Raw genomic sequence first — 18,029 nt, 5'->3', positions numbered from 1 at the left:
CTGTACACTCCTGTGAAGAGTAAAGTGCCCAAATTAGGGAACACACCAAACACACCAAAGTATGGAGTCCAATAAGTATTACTATCAAGGTATTCACAAGCCCCGTAGAAGAGGGATCATCCTGGAGCCCCGAAACGTGTCAGCTATTTTTTTGTTTTTTTTTGTTGTTGTTGGAGAATAAATCGTAGACTTTTCTATCAAATATTTTGGTGCTTTTCTGTACATATTTTATTTAAAATAATATTATGGATAAATGGCCTGTCAGAAACAGGTTGTGTAATGCTTTATAAATCCCAGGGTAAAAGGATTCACATTAAGGTGTACAAATAGCATTTCTACCCAGAAGTAATACCATAAATACTAACCTCACATATGAAGACCGAACCTCCTCTGAATCACTTATAGTGTTTGTGTTGTCATCATTCAGCCTCCTAAGAAAAAAACAAAACAAGATTGGTTTAAACTACTTTATTGTTATATATTAAAATAATATTTATAACTTATTATAACCTTTGTTGATAGTGTTTTTAAAAAACCCTGCAACTTCAAAAAACATTTGGATTCATTAGCTAAAATGCGGCAACAACGCTTTCCCCAATGCTCTGAAATGTGGCAGAGTTGCCACCCTCACATGGAACCACAGCACAATGTACATATGTAGTGGGACGTTGTATATCATACGATTAGGAATAGGAAATCCTTGTAAATATCCGGGGAATTGGGGTATAGAGGGTCCGTGGTTCTATTCCTTAAGTATACATTCGTTCCAAGGCTAGGATCTATCATATGTTACCAAATATATTATTATTATTTTATTATTAAACAGCATTTATATAGCGCTAACATATTACACAGCACTGTAAATTAAATAGGGGTTGCAACATCCTATGAGGTCAGGACCCATTGGCCCCTAAGCAGCCCAAAGCTTTAGGTCTGATTAGATTGGTCTCGTTATGAATGAGCTCCTTGTTTGAGCTTTCACCATTAGCGTAGGGACACCATAATGAGACTGGCCTTGATGTTGGCTCTGGGGATTACCCTCATATCATAATTATGTGAACCTAACAAATCTCTGATATATTGGAGGTGTTAGGCTTATCTGCTGGTTCCATGTAAACTATAACCCGGGGTATTTTGTATCTTTAGCTGTGTATGAATAATTGCCCTGCCCTGCGAGCTCTTAAGCTTGAATGAACTTTTTTTTTTCTTTTTCTGTATTCTATGAAGGATTTAGAATGACAATTTAGGCTTTTTTGGACCTATTGCAGTGTGCACAGAATAGGATTTCACCTTCAAAGCAATAAAATGATTTCTGAATGGATGCTCTAAGCACTTGCACTTTTTATGTTGCACCATCTCTATATGAAATGTCCACATGGAGTATCTGATGTTAAATTTCAGCTCACTGCTGTATACATGATACCAGATATTGTCATCAATGGCTGTATGTAGATGACTTTTGTACTGTGATACAAAGAAGGCAATAAATAACTTTCATGATGGCTTCTGATACAACACACATGACCCCATTCCTCACTCACTGTGTGGTCCTTTATTTTTTTTTTAATCCCAAAGAAGCAAACAAAATGCTTTGCTCCATGCTGGGTCCATTACTGTCCACCAGTAATCCCAGGAAAAAACAAAAATGACTTCTGGGTGACTCTGGTATATTTCCAGTAATCGTCTATTGGAAGACAACTCCTCTGCTTCTAAATACACGGTAATCAGTTCCCGAATTCACAGGGGGGCAATCATATTACAGAGCTGTGAACTATGGGATGAACTCTTACAGAACCCAGTAACAGTAATTTATTACATGTTTTTCATAGTAAAGACGAGTATGCGAGGAATACCCAATCACAGCCAAGGATATGAAAAAAAAATATTTTTGCTTGAATTTAAATAGTATATATATAAAATGAATATAAATAAATAAATGACTGTAAGTGGATGGCATTACTTTATCTCATCCGCTTAGCAAAGTGAATAATCTCGGAGTCTTAATTCATTTTGCTAAAACTCCTTTAGTAAATCAATCCCATTAGGTCTGGTCTAGGCTTGAAGGACACACAGGTGGACACGATTATGGACTTTGTACGCCGCTTCGTAATATGTCAGCACTATATTAATACAAGATAATATTAGTAGTCATAATAATAGAAATTATTGGTATGTTTAAGCAGGAAGAATACAGATGCGGATCAGTTCCAGTTCATGGTGGGACAGATGTGGACGGTCACAGCCGAATTCCAGCATCCCCCTCCCACCCTCCGGCACTATTATTAGACACATATGTAGAGCCATATCCAGGCTGGATGTGTCCCAGAACACAAAGGCCCATTTATATCACAGGGACCCCATGCAGCTGGATGTGGCCGAGAACAGAGGAGGGGGTGATGGAGGACCTAATGATGGAGCAAAAAGATTGGGGCAATCCAAGTGCAAAAAATAAACTTAGCTGGTATAAAGTGCAACTGCAGAAACAAAAATCACCAATTACTATAATTAGTTATTTAGCTCATCTACGATTAATTGGAAGGAAACGTCAAAATGATCACAAATCTATCAAATCGATCATAATTGTGAAAGATTTTTAAACAGAATGTCGAAATTGAATATTCGTTGTATTGGAATTAAAACCATGTGTCTGAGTTTTTTATTAGGTGTAATGGTGAAAATAGTCATATCACTGATTAGATATTGAACTAGCGGATTATTTATTGAATACTCAATTGTAAAGAGCGATATAAATGGGTCAAATTTACAAAAGTGAATGAGAGAAGATTGAATTATGTCTGCTGTGCATAGGAGAGGAAAGTTTGACATTATGAGCTAATTATTCTGCATTCCATTCCACTATGTATCTGGGTTTTCAGGCACTGGGGCCAGGGTGGGGGTGTTTATGTTTCTTAAATTTAGATAGGAGTTTAGAAGTAAGGAGATGTCCTCTTACAGTCAATGTGCAAGCCGCTGACACAAAAAGCTACAATTCTGAGCAGAAGTGCAACCCGCCTGTGGTGTATTGGAAGTCGAGAAGTTGACTTGTTAGTTCCCTAGCACAGTCCCCTCTCTGCACATAATACCCCCTCCTCTTCTAATGACTGTGCTGACCCAGCTTCTCTGCCCCTCCCTGCATTACCTTTTATGTAGCACTTGTGGGAGGAGCTAAGGAGAATGCTAAAAAATGACAAGTGTGAGTATGCTAGGGCTGCTGACATCACATCCAATATGGCGGCACCCAGCAGCAGTCTTGGGGCTTTTGGATTATAAAATATAACAGGAAGGTTTTTGTTAGAATTATTGGTCTGGAGATGGGGTCTTTTAGACCTTATGCTTAGGAAGAATTCTAGAAAAGACAGCTGTGCTGGTAGATGGATGCATAAAAATGGTAGATGGAGCAGTGTTATAGGAGATTGAATGATCCAGCCCAGATGTATACGCAGTCTGCACCGTGCTGAACATATTATACACAATGCTGCTGTGACAACTTCCCCCATCAGTGCCCTATAAATACACAGCACTCAGCGGCTGCATTATCTGCGCTCGCATGAATACACTGCTGTATACAGTGATATTTATGGGTACAATATCTCTATTCATCCATTCACATAACTCAGCAGATCTGCACAAAATTAACGGAAAGACGAACGTCATAATAGAAGAGATACAGAAAATACACACAAACATCCACGGCCATGGCGGATAATATCATTGTATAGTACAGGATGGAGGTGTATGGGGTACACAATCCATAGGACACTAGGATGGTTAGGATTGTGAGTGGCAATGGCAGGATGGTCAAACACAGAAGAGTAAAGTATGGCGGCTATCATTGTTGATTGATGCTTTTGGAAATGTTGCCTGCTGTGCTGATACTCTGGTTTTGGTTAGATGGAGTCTTTGACCCAGTATGCAGGAAAGGACTTACTGTCCCCTATTTTCTATACAAATTTTCTGAATCTGTGACTCAGAAACCATTGAAACCAGAAGGACACCAACAGCCAGGCAAAGAAGGAAGTTATCATCCTCTCTACGATTCTTCAGACAGGTTCACTTTAACAAATCAATATTGTTCACCATGAAGAGTTAGTTGTATAGCATGTGGTCCCCATGTCAAGGTATTAGTGATGAAGCCCCACCATAAACTTCATAAACACACAATTGAAAAATGGCATCATAGTGGGCATCATGGTGGCTTAGTGGTTAGCACATTGGCCTTTGCAGCGCTGGGTCCCAGGTTTGAATCTAGGTCAGGACAACTATCTGAATGGAGTTTGCAGGTTCTGCTCTTGTCTGTGTGGGCTTGCTCCCGGTACTCCGGTTTCCTCCCACATCACAAAAAAAAAAAAGCGTGTAGTTCGGTTAATTTGTTCCCCCCCAAACATTGACCTTAGCCTGTATAAATGACATATGACTATGGTAGGGACATTAGATTGTGAGCTCCTTTGAGGGACAGTAGTGACATGACTATGGACTTTGTACAGATCTGCGTAATATGATGGCGCTATATAATAATAATAATCACGGAAACATATCTGTAATATGGCATGGAAAGCTCGTAGGGTACCACCAGTAACATGGCACCAGTATTGGACTGGTATTCCCACATGTAGGTCACATTTAGCATGGGCTCTTGTGACATGACAACTCATGGCACCATTTCTGTAACAAGGTACCACCATGGAATTACTCCTATGATGTAGCACCACTATGGCACCTTTTCTATAATATAGCAGCAGTGCATAAATAAACTTGAAGCACGGCACCAATGGGGCACTGTTTTGCAACATGATACCATCATGGCACTTCTCCTGTAACATAGCATCACCGTTGCACCATTTTTTTAACATGGCATCAGTGTATGTACCTTGGCACTTTTCCTGTAAAAAGGCACCAATAGTGCACTATTTCTTTAAGATGGTACCACCATGGAATTAGTCCTTTGACATGGCAACACTATGGCACTTTTCCTGTAAGAGAACACCACTATGGCACCGTTTTTATAATGTAACACCACTATGAGACTGCTCCTGTACCATAGCAGGGCAACAATACTGAAACATGACTTTAATAGGGCATCATTTATGTAATATGGTAGCACCATGGAAATACTTCTGTGTCATGGCACCAATGTAGCAACTTTAGTATAATATAGCACAACCATGGCACTGCTCCCGCAATATGGTACCTCTATGGCATTGCTTTTGTAACAAGGCAACAATAAGGCAAAACACCAGCTACACAAAAGGTATTATCACAACCTTTGCAGAGACACTTTAGGCTGCTCATCTGGTCATGTTATATACATTTTCTGCACGTACAGAATATATCAGTTGATTCAGTATCTTCGACACATTCCTTAAAATTGAACTACAATTTTTTTTATATAAAGTTGTCACGAAGAAACTTCAGTCCAAATCAGGAGAATGGTTGAGAACCTCCATTATTATAATGTAGTGAAGGAGGGTGGAAGTGTTGTCACCCTGGGACTTGAAATATTTTACTGGCATGATCATCAGTTGTTAATAAAGGAAAAAAAGCCTGAAAAAAAACTAACTCAGCCACCACATTAAATTTTAATATATTACATTTTTGTCACTGAGCCGGTGAGAACTCCCTGCTGCGGATAATCTAAAAATCTCTATCTGGGATTTAGTGACTACATTTTCAAAAAATGAAAAAAGTTAGCTGTAGCAATGTGTATCACAAAAGTCTAAAAGAAGCGATAATAACTCCAAACATGAACTCACTTTGCACTCCCTTTGATGTTGATTACACAGGACACCAAAGGAAGACAAATCTTCCCAAAAGATGGCAAATCTTGCCCAACCCTATGATGGTGCCATCTTTGAATAAACATACATTCCTTTGATCAGCCCTAGGTGGATGACAGATTTGTATGCTATGTCTATGCCAAGATTTGCAGTTGAGGCCTTCTTGCTGAGCACACTGGGGTTAATACAGTGACGGCACAGATAAGAAGCAGCAGGGTCTCCGAGAAAATGTCAGGGGCCTGACGCTCCTTATTTGGGATCTCTGTGTTGGTATCAACAAGTGCCTGGAATCTGCAGCCCTGGAAACAGCCAGTGTAACGCTAACACACTGTTATCACGGAAAACACTGAACTGACGAGCTGAGATCTCCACCAATGACATGGGTCATCCTTTATATCTCATAACATCGTCCAACGGGGCTCAGTCTTCATTGGTTGGCTGTTACTATTCAGAGTTGCTCATTTTTATAGATAGGAACTAAAGCCAAAGCTATGAAAATGTTCATCTGTGGGTTCATTTCAATGTCTCCGGTTTCTCAAGCCCTAAGCGCAGCTTTTCCCAAGAGAAACATCTGGGACATCACTGTGGTCTTCCTATTCTTCAAATGATAAGTCAGAACAAGTGTGAATATAGGGACTTGGAAAGATCTACTATTGAGCCATCTGGAACGAGATGTTTGGTGGGATTTATCAATCAAAGGTCGGCCTGGGGACCACCAGACAATAGTGAGAAGAAGGACCGACCACAGCACATAGCTTTCCTAGCACTAGTATTTATTTCATAAGGAAGCAGGGGCCCTCCAGAGATCACAAAAAAGCTAAGAGAGCTGGCACACAAGAGAGTTTTTTTCTGGACTTCCAGTTGACCAGTCCAACCTTCCATCTATCTATCTTGGGTAAAGCTCATAATGCTCAACACCAGATTTACCAAACCTATGTAGTAAAAGAGGTTCCACCTAACTATCCCATCAAGCAGGCAGGGGCTTGGCTCCGTCTTTGTTTGTCTCACTGAAACCTGCAGAAGGTAACATACCATGTCTGAAAGTCCTTGTAAGCTCCTTCTGCAGCCCTTTGGTGGTTTGTTTCTTAACCTTCCATCATAAGCGGAAAGCCAACAGGCCACCAGCTAAATCTCCACACTCCAGGAGAACCTTCTCTTTTAGGCAGGAAGTGCTAACTAACCCCAGGGTAATATTGAGGGCCAGAGTTGAAGCAGTTGGTTGCTGGGACCTCTACAACACCCCAGCCCTTTTCCCCAATCAGGGGTTGCAGGGGTAATAGTAATGATTCTGCACCATTATGTACCATTTAGTTCCTAAAGAGAAACTAAACTGGAGTGGCCAAATCGCTTTGCCCCAGTATCCGTTCCCAAGCTGGCACTCCTCTTCTTCCTGGTTCTTCTTCCTACAGCACCTGACCCAGGCGCAAGATCGGGTGATGTAGGTTTGAAAAAAAACTTTCCAATTTCACTGCGCATGCGAGAGATCGTCAAATTTTTCTCTGTGCACAAAAAGACTCCTTTTGAGTTGCTCGGTCATGCGCAGAAGGAACACCCAAGAGCCTTCCGGGATGCATGACGTGGGTATCCCGGGAGGCTTTGTGCTCCCATTTATTAGGGGGGGTGCTGCACCTTTTCAAAAAACAAAAAACTAACAACAGAATTTTTATTTAACATAAAAGGGTTGTCTACCCTTTTATGTAAAATAAAATTTATGAGTTTAGGTACGCTTTAAGTTCCCCATTGATAAAGAAGGTCTGGCTTGACCGGCTTGATCTACAAACTAGTTCAAGGTCAGTGAATCAAAGTATTAACGCCAGGTAGGTCCTTATAACAATCAACCAATTTGCATTTTTAGAAGTCAGAATAGCATTTCTCTGTAGAGGGTTAGGTTAATGGAGAAGCGCAGGAATTATATTTGAGAAGGACAGAAGGAGATAAGTGTTATGTGTTAATTACAGCTGAATACCACCAGTGTTCTCCCCAGCCTCTTTTAGTCGGGTGCGCCACCTGGCACTTTTCATTAACCACCCAGCTGTTTTTGGGTCACAATATAGGGGCTGCCACACACCTACAATTTCTTCCCACCCAGTTTAAAATAATTTCTGGGTTGAGCACTGTTTAATTTTAAAAATGAGAAGCCTGAGCAGAAAGAATTATCTGAAGGTTCTGCTTGCCTGGCTGCCATGCTGATCCAATGGCTTCAACCCTGCCTGAGCCACTAGCTGACAAACAATTCACAATGTACCTTTGGTCCCTTCTATAGCTTGACTTGGTGGGATTGATGGCTGAGCACATTGTAAATGTTTTGCAGGAATAGTTTGCTGAGTTCCAGGCTGAGATGAAGAAGGAGTAAAGGCAGATCAGTAACCTGAGACCTTCAGACAGCTGGAAGGAGTCTGGTACCCAGAGAACAGGGGGTGGAGGAGGCTACAACAACCAGACACAAACAGGAAAAGATTTCTGGGGGCTGAAAGGTTATGTTAGAGAAGGACCAGAGGGAAATAGATACACAAGAAACATAAAAATGAAGGCTTGCACTAGGACTTGCTGAAGAATTCATAAAAATGCAAGCGGTTGCATGTGTGCACTTGCAAACATTTGCAAACTTCGGGTGAATGCAAATCCATGCAGTTTCTTTTTCTATGTCTTATTGAAAATTTAAAAACATGATATACAACAGCAATGCAGCCATCTACGTAGGTGGTTGTCCACCGCTCCCATTGACTTCTATTGTAATCCAAAGTGGCCTATGGATCTCAACATTTTTTAAGCTAGTTTAAACTATTCCATTAACTTGTAATGAGATTTCAGACATTGGTTGGCTGGTGTTCAGCTGCAAAGGAAATGTATCTTTTCATTGCTGGTGTGGACAGGGCCTAAGGCAAGGTCATCACATGGCTGCAAATAGGTCAACTTGCACGGACATTGCTACCAAAGTGTTAAAACATGGCCCATCTCACACAATTCATTCTGGAATGCCATATGATATTGGCTGAGGCAGCACTGAAATCCAGAAGCTATTGTAAAGGTCAGTGGTCGCCAATTGGTGGTCTGTGAAAAATTTTGGTAGTCTGTGGATCTGTGCCCCCGAATCAGGAGAAGGACCTCACTGGGCAGCGCACTGGCCAGAGCCACGGACCATGTCTCCCGTACGGATTGTAAGCAGTGGGTGGGTTCTGGCATTAAAGGTCCAAAAAGGTTGGGGACCACTGGTATAGGTGACATATAAAATACTGATGGGGACATATCTGACTCCTGAAAAGACTACTTACCTGGTCTGCATCCAGAATTCTGTTCTCACTGATTGTATACTTGTTCCAGATCATTGTCCCAAAAATTCAAAATCAGCCAAGCAACTTACATTCTTAGAAGTTGATCAACAATGGTGGCTTACGGGTTCATTTTATGATTTCACATTAGCACATTTTTTTTAGGAGAACCAAGAATTATTGTTCTATACGTTGGAGAAACATTTAAAGACCAACTCTAAAAAAAAAAAAGTTATGTAATACCCTGCAGGAGTAAAAAAAAAACAGCTGTAGCTGTAATACTCATTTCCTCTCTGGGCTGCTCCTCTTGAACTAGTTTTCCAGTGTTACCCCTTCTCATTGTTTAATGGCACCCAACATAATTCAACATGAGCCCAGGGCATCAGAATTCTGCCTCTTATGGGCATGCCATCAAATCACCCAGGGGCTACAGTAAAATTCTGCCCTGAAACCACATATTTAGGGCCCTTTTAATGCCAGAAAAGAAAAAGGACATGTGATATTAAGGGCCTGGTTTAATAAAGCTCTCCAACACTGGAGAAGATAGACTATCAAGGAGGAACCTGGGTGATCTAGTAAACTAGGAATAAATCCGGTCAAGGATTAAAAATATTTATCAACTAATACCAATGATTTTTTTTTGCTAGAAGTTTGCTGGATCACCCAGGTTCATCCATGATAGTCTATCTTCATTGTATTGCACCAATGTCTGACTTAATTCATTAAAAAAATGAATTGATTTAGTAAGTTTTTATTTTATACTTGTCATAGCACAAATTATAGTTTAATGGAATAACTGCAAAAGCTGAAATAGCCAAATATTTGGTTCTGTCTGTCGGTTAAGACTTGTTAAAAAAGGAATGCCTCCACCTAATATGTATGACCGGCACCCTTTGAAAATGAAGAAACTGGCTGGAAACTGCCAAATCTGAGCTCTCTGGATTCATTCCTCAAGGCTGAGCCTACTATGAGACATCCCCAGGCAAATGGCCCAGTTATTATGGGCAGGGAAAAAAACAAAGAAAAGAACTTTAACTTATGCCAGACTAAAGAAAAGTTTAATAAAAAAGAAAAATCCCCCTCGTTCGTGGTCTCTTTTTTGTTTTACAAGCATATAGTGTCCATTCCACAAATGGCTGGTTTGGAATGATGAAACTATTGAAAGTATCCTAAGCCAAACTTTAGTTTTGGATAAAGTGGTGAAAAGTTAAAATCTGCATTAGGCTTTTAGTTCTAATCCTTCCTTATTCTACTAGTTCTAAAAACTAAAAGTTCTGCTTTTGGCCATGTCTGGCTGGATTTTATTGAAAAAGACAAAGACAGAGCAGAAGGCAAACACCTTCCAAAAACAAAAGAGCAATCAATCAGTTAGGTATATTGCTGAAATCTAGACAGGAGACATATGCAAGCTAGAATGACAGATGAAATGTAACTCCATAATGCACCATATGAAGCATTGTCCATGTCACAGCCTGAACGACCTGTAAGGTTGAACATGGGACCCTTAAATTAGCTGATAGAGGGGACCAAAATAAACTTGCCTTCACTGCTAAGATTTCAAGTATGTCACCAAGGAAGGGTTGGTAGGCATTGGCAGATAAGTAGAACAAAGCACCGTTAGTGTTGAGAATCTCCAGAAAGAGATAGGCTGGCATGGGCAGCTACTGGGTGATGCGGCACAGCATTATTGTTGAAGCTTACCAATGAGAGATGGGTGGGCATGGCCAGGTAGTTGGTGGAGCAATGCAGCATTACTAATGAATTGCTTCGCACTTTAACAGAAGTAGGTAAAATAAGTTATCAATTCACTGATATTCTTTGTGAAGAAGCTATGCAACTTTTTTTACCTGTTTTCCACCTTCTACACAAGGCCTTTAGTTAATAAAACAAAGTGTGAAGCAGAATGGTTGGAACCTGGGCAAGGTGGCATCAAAATCTAATTTTGTGTTTTGAATCCCAAAGCTGGCCTGCTTCATGTTTGTGGAGCAGAATTAACATTTGGTAACTGGTAACATTTATCCTTGTGGTGTATTTTCTATCAATGATTGTATTTTTATAGCGCCAATATATTATACTGAGCTATACAAAGTCCATAGTCATGTCACTAGCTGTCCCTCAAAGGATCTCACAATCTAATGTCCCTACCTAATCATTAGCAAAGTCTACGGACAATTTTGAAGAGAAGCCAAATAACCTAACTGCATTTTTTGAGATGTTGGAGGAAACCTGAGTAAAACCCACACAAATATAAGGAGAAGATACAAACTCCTAGCAGATAGCATATTGGCTGAGATTCAAAGCTGGGACCCCGTGCTACAAAGGCCAGAGTGCTAACCACTGATCAAACCATACTGCCCAATGGTCCTGGCATTTACCTGGTCACCATAGGAAGACAAAGTCATTGGAGCTGGAAAAAGATGACTTGGAAAGAATAAAGCATTATTAGATGTATCCTTGTATTTTTCCCTGAAGGGAAAAATGATGGAACCCCATGTATGTCTCTAGAACCTGAGCTGCAGATGTTGTAAGTCAATGAGACCTTTTGGATCATCATGCCATGACGTCATTGCTTGGTCCAGCCTCCTGCGCCCATCGCACCACGTTCCTCAGAGCCCAGACATTGAATATTTTAGGCTCTACCTTATGTTCCCTCTGTGTTTGTGACAACGTTGCTGCATTGCCAGGAAAAGCCCTGAAACACTTGTCATTAGATCTTTATTTGGCACAGAATAACCATTGCATTACTACCCTGACTTCATCTAAGAAGATGTAGCACCATAATTATATACTAAAAGTAGCCTGTAATTATCTTGTTCTTAACTCTACCAATTATGACCAACATACTTTGCAGTTGTGACCTGCATATAATACCAACATGATCTCAGGATCCCCCATCCTGGATATCCCTGAGCTGGAAATACTGAGAAAACAAAGGGAAATCCCCCAACTGTGTGGCAGCATCAACACGAGCCGTCCCCGCTGTTTTACTCAACACAAAAACAAAGTATGACGTCAGATGTCCTCAGAATAACCCAAACTTACATCATTAATCTGGAATGTGGTGTTTATGGAACTTGTATGACAAATGGTGCACAAGCCATCAGTAATGCTTTTGAAGGGGCAGCCCATTTTTGGGACAAAGTTTTGCCTATAGATAGACCGGAAGTGCCTTCTTATCATAGCTATGCTTCTGCTTTTCACCAGCAAGACAAATGGACTTATCTTGGAGTCAATTACCCCATTGACACTTCTTTGATCTTTATCTAAAGCCTTGCCCTTTAGGATAGACTTAAGTGTGCCAAGAAAAAATAGCTGTTTTTGGAATTATGTAAAACCTGAAGAAGGGATCTAAGCCATCCTGAAAGGTCAAGTGTAACAACTGAAGTCTTGACAACTTAAGGGTATCAACTACAAACATTCTGCCCCCAGCAAGACAATATAAGGCCATTAGTATAGACTGGGTTCTTGATCATGAAATTTGAATCATAAAGCGTACCTAAACTCAGAACTTTCACTTTACTTAAAAGGTAGACAACATTTTTATGTAAAGTAAAAATTCTAAATTAAAAAAAAATGGTGCAGCAACGCACCCCAACGCAAAAATGAAAGGGAGTGCAAAACCTCCCAGGATACCTACGTCACGCATCCAGGGAGGAGCTTGGGTTCTCCTTCTATGCATGCCCGAGCAGATGGGGTGGCTGCTTTTGTTTTCTATATATCCATTTTCAACCAGTAATCCTGCAAATAACACAGAAAAATGGCAAAAAAACTTTGGTCCATTGTGTTAAAAAAAAGTGGTCCATTGAGTCCTCGGTTGACTGATTTTGTTGTTCTTTGTTTTTGTTGTTTTAACCTTTTGCCTGAGAGTAGATCTTTGTTTGTCCCAATCTAAGCATGTTTAAATTAGACTTAAATAGTTAAATAGACTTTCGGATTATTTTTGAACTTTTATGTCACATCATGACCTTATGTTCTTGATCCCAGCTTCATATTTAATATTCTGACCCATTGAGTCATATTCGTCCCCTAATGGATTTAAAGGTATCAGTCAGTAACCCCGCTCATCCTTCACCATTGTTCCACAAGACTATACCTAAAAGGTATACCTACAAGTAGATGTAATCTCAATCTGTATAATCCTCTACATATGTACACAAATTGATTTGGGGTAATAATCTATAGAGTAACAATGCTCTACAAACTGTGGCCCTTCATTATTACCACATCACATGGGTTGTTGGGTCATATAGGCCAACGGTCCCCAACCTTTTGCAGCTCGCGGACCACTGAATCTACGGGCTCTGGACCACGCATGCGTGTAACTCTCCATGAGTGATGTCATAATGCCAAAAACCACCCACTCTCCCATCGCAGGTCTGAGCCCGTGATGGGAGAGTGGGCAGGATGTGTCCAGAGACACAACCTGCTCACCGCCCTGAGCCTACAATCTGTATGGGAGACATGGTTCATGGCTCTGGCAGGGGTGCACCAACCAGAGCCGCGGAGCACCACTGGTCTTCATTCTCTCACAGCCCACCTGTCAGATGCTGTGGCCTACAGACCGGGGGTTGGGGTCCCCTGATATAAGCTATGGAGGCCTGCAGCACCATGGTGAAACAGAGGAGTAAAATGAAAATAAGTACCATGGGCCTGAATTATTAAAGCTTTCCAAGACTGGCGAAGATAGACTATCATAGGAGGACCTGGAAAATCCAGCTGGAATGGATCTGGTCTACAATTGAAAAACATTTGCCAAATAATAGCAAGTAAATAAATAAGACCCAATGTTCTACCATTTATGCTCCTGCATTGTCCCCTTTTCTTATGGTCACATGGCAATGCAGACTATACATGTCTATTGTGGGCCTGGCCCACAACAGGGTCTGGCCTCCTGTTGTCACCATCAGGAGAACCACCCAAAGAAATGGCATGCATATGTAGTAGGGAAAAGTTCTACAAAATTAGTGCAAGAAACCTGGAAAAAGAACAGCGAACTTGGGCACCACAAACAGTTATGATCCCTTTGGGTCTCTTTAGGTTTACATGGAAGCAGTTTGATTAAGCTTTTTGGCCACAAATGTTGACTTTATTTAAAGCCCCATATTGGATTTCCATATAGTGAAAGTCTACGGCGTTCAGTCCTCACTATGAAGTCCCAACTCATAAATGTCCTGAGTCAAGTTACTAAAAATAATTAAAATCCAATAACTTCTTTCTATAAACACAATCCCAAATATTTATCCTATACAAATGGCTAATGGGAAAACATGAGCTTATAAACCCCATTAAATTGTTGATGACTGAAGTCTGCCATTCCACAAACAACGGGGCCACCAGCCGGTTTGGAAGTAATGATGATTGTTTATTGACCTAATAACATTTGGAGGCTCTTTGATGAGGCTTTTTGGCTCAAAATGTTGTCTTTATATGGAGCCCAGCACTGGATTTGTGTTAAAACATTCTAAGAATGTGCTGTTTTGGCAACATTTTCCTATTGTTAGACTCATCTTTATTGAATGCAGTCACAGATCAGCTTGCTACACTTAATATTGTTATTTACATTTTTGTTTATTTTATCATGCTGGTGAACAATAAAAGTCCAATTAAGTCTATTACTTTTCTTGTATCTCATTATAGTCATTTACTTTTAGTGTAAATGTCCATCATTTCCAGTGCCCTCAAGTGTGGCATTCACAACCCTATAGACAAGGATCATCACATAGACTTGTAATGTAGAGAAGAGGTTTGGAGCAAGTCTGATCAATACTGAGTGCACTGGGTGCCTATTAGACTGCACAATCATATTGTAAACAACCTGTACCACTGCCAAAAAAAGCAAAAAAGAGAGGTAAGACTGTAAGAATTAAATTTTTTAGTACTGACGTCATATCAAATTATACAGCTTTATTTAGAATACTACCTAGGTATGTATTCTACCCTGCTCCCATTTAGCCAAATGGAAGTGGTTGGGGACCATTTAGTACATGCTCTGCATGCGGTTGGGTTTGCATAGTGGGGCTTTGACCCTCTATTCCTGGATAAGGTATGTAGTTTCACCCTTGAGGAGCCAGTGCCTTGAATGGTGATGCATTCCAACACCAGCGAACTTCTGATGAGCACAGTTGTGTGCATTTGCATTGTAGTTGGTGCTAGAAATGGGAGATGGCTCATAATCCATGAACCACGCTACAACCACACGGCACAAGGTTCATCAAATGCAGCAGTTGACTCTAAAATCTGTTCCTGGGCACCAAAAAGGAGAACCTAGGAGTGGCTATCCACTCAATTTTAGACCAAATGTCCAAAACAGGCCTTAAAGATACTGCCAGGGAAGTCAAACTGTTTTGGGGCTACACATGGCCTTTCTATTACATTTATATGGTTTACTTTATTTATCTTAAAGTGTAAATAATGATTTTGGAATACACTTAGGATGTTTTCTGGTATTATTATGATAAGCAGTGTAAGAATATTTTAGGATCAGTAGATGTAATGTAGCCCTCCGCAGAGTTATTATACTCTGATTAATTTCTGTTTGAATTTTTTCTCTGGGCGGAATGTATGTTACATCGCTCTCACTACTCATCAGATCCTCCGGCTTCTTATTTTTTCCCATCTCCCTCCCAATTCCTTCAGCTCTGTGCACTCTCCCCATCCTGAAAATCTCTCCTGTGATGACTCATGTTTTCCCCATATCATACCCCTCATGGGAAACTTAGTGAAAACATTTGACCACATGTAACCTTATCTAATTCAACTTACTTCCCGTAACCCGTGATCACCATTTACTGTCTCCTCCGCTCCAAAAATTGGAGCTTTTCCCCAAAACAAACTGAAGAGAACCCCACCAAGCCCAATATTCTTATTATCGGTGCAGCCAGGGTGGAACGATTCTATGAATGCAGCACTCAGGAATGATTCCAGATACTGGAGTAAAAGCCAAGTCTACTTATTGGGCCCTATTGGGTGTCATGATGGCTCAGAGGTTAGCACTCCGGTTTTGCACGCTAGACACTATCTGTATGGAGTTTGCAGGTTCTCCCTGTGTTTGTGTGGGTTTCCTCCCATGTGGCAAAATCATGCAGTTAGGTTGGATGGCTTTCCCCAAAAATTGACCTTAGACTGTGGTATTGACAAATGACTTTGGTAGGGACAGTTAATGACATGACTATGGACTCTGTGAAGCGATGTGTAATATGTTGGTGCTATATGAATAGATTATGAGAATGTGTTCCACTTTTAGAAACCTCATTACCACTTTCATAATATCATACCTAATAAAATTGGGAACATTTTTTTCCCAATCAAGTTTCTAAAATAGAGGTGGTGTTATTACACCACCTCTATTTTAGAAACTTGATTGGGAAAAAAATGTTCCCAATTTTATTAGGTATGATATTATGAAAGTCAATGAGATGGTCAATGAGATGCAAAAAATAAACCTTTATTGCAAATCACAATAAAATTTCATGCAAATTTCAAGCTGAGCAAATGTTGAGTTTTGGCTCTTGCTAATTGGCCAAGCACAGTCACATGAGGAGACCTGGTGCGGCAATCTATTGGACCTATTGCATTTCTCTGTGTGAGCACAGATTCATTTTAATCCAAATATAGCAAAAACTGATATTACTAAGCTCTATTTTAATAAGATACCTGCTAACCTAATAAAAGTTATGGCCCCTTTACAAGATCAGCTACCTAGCTATTTTCTTCTCCTTCGTACAGTCTGAATGCTCCGTGCACAAACTTCCCAAAGTGAATAAATGAAGTGAAGAATGGCCTTTACTGGAGGTGAAATGAAGTGTAAATTGAGATATAACAATTTTCATTACTGGAGTCCCCAAGGAACATAAATATGATTTAACTTGTCTCCATCCACCTCATACTGCAATATTAGATTTGGGAATAGTGCTATTTTCAGTCAGACCTATTGGTATAATATATTATATATTACCAATATATATTCACACTTCACTGGAGTCATTGGGCTCTGTATTACTAAAAGACATTTATTACTGTAGGTGGCTTCTTAATATAAGAAAATGGAATTCACACAATAAGCAATATGGGGAAAAATTGTCTATAGAATTTATCGATATCCCCATCCCTATATATTAATATCGCAAGAAAGGGTCTTTGGGACCTTAATGGGCACCCTCAAAGTACGTCCCCCTAAAGAAAAAAGAGAAAACCTAATTCTGCAAAGGTAAGAAATAATCTAATAGATTACCCTTAAAAAAGTGCTCATCAAGAAATCTTCTGTAATGCTAAAACCGCATATCCCAGTTGTATTACCATTTAGTTTGTGGGAAAATGGTGACACCTTGAGCAGGATGAGGTCAAACCATGGTGATCCCACTGGGTGTCATTCAACCCAAAATACTAGGAGGATCCAGTGATGGAGAAAAGATAAAAAGCCGTCACATTTTCTTTTCTTCACCACTGGATCCTCTTAGTATTCCAGAAATGTTTATTCTTGTTTTTAATACCTAATTAATTTATATTGGGCCATAATTAAAAATCCCCCCGTGTTTGGGCATTAGTTCCTTTTAAGCATATTATAATATACAGAGGCTGTGTGTTTTATAATGCATTGACTAGGATATTCAGTTTTCTTGTGACAGTCCTCTGCATGCATTGCCGCATGTTTATTTGTCTCCTGACATACAGCAGAGCACCGTAGTGAGAACAACTTGGGTAGAAAACAATAGATTTTTGTTTCTCTGTTCATTTTGCTTTCGGTGCAAAAAGTTCCAAAACACATGTAAATGGGCTCAGAGTAAACAAGTCCTTAAAGAGAACCTGTAACAAGGAAATACATAGACTGACTTACAAAAATACTAAGTGATTGTTGACTTTATAAAGTTTCCCTTACTTCAAGGGTATATATAATTTTTTTTTTAAAGCCAACACAAAGATTCCACTTTCCATGTTGGAGCTTTACCTTGATTTATATTATAGAGAAAGCAGTAAAGGGATCTGGGTT

At 40.0% G+C, this 18,029-nt stretch overlaps 1 protein-coding gene across 3 annotated transcripts in view; it reads right to left on the bottom strand.

The window, feature by feature from the left end:
* Positions 1-18,029, bottom strand: part of KANK2 (KN motif and ankyrin repeat domains 2) — a 66,783-nt gene that overhangs the window by 36,151 nt on the left and 12,603 nt on the right. For all 3 annotated transcript variants that reach the window (XM_072399567.1, XM_072399566.1, XM_072399568.1), the window contains exon 2: positions 366-431. The gene's annotated coding sequence lies outside the window, so the exon portion shown is untranslated. The remainder of the gene's footprint in view (positions 1-365; positions 432-18,029) is intronic.

This window comes from Pyxicephalus adspersus, chromosome 2, assembly GCF_032062135.1.
Source record: "Pyxicephalus adspersus chromosome 2, UCB_Pads_2.0, whole genome shotgun sequence".
NCBI lineage: Eukaryota > Metazoa > Chordata > Amphibia > Anura > Pyxicephalidae > Pyxicephalus > Pyxicephalus adspersus.
Note: the sequence above shows the minus strand (reverse complement) of the source record. Positions and strands in the feature narration are given on the sequence as shown.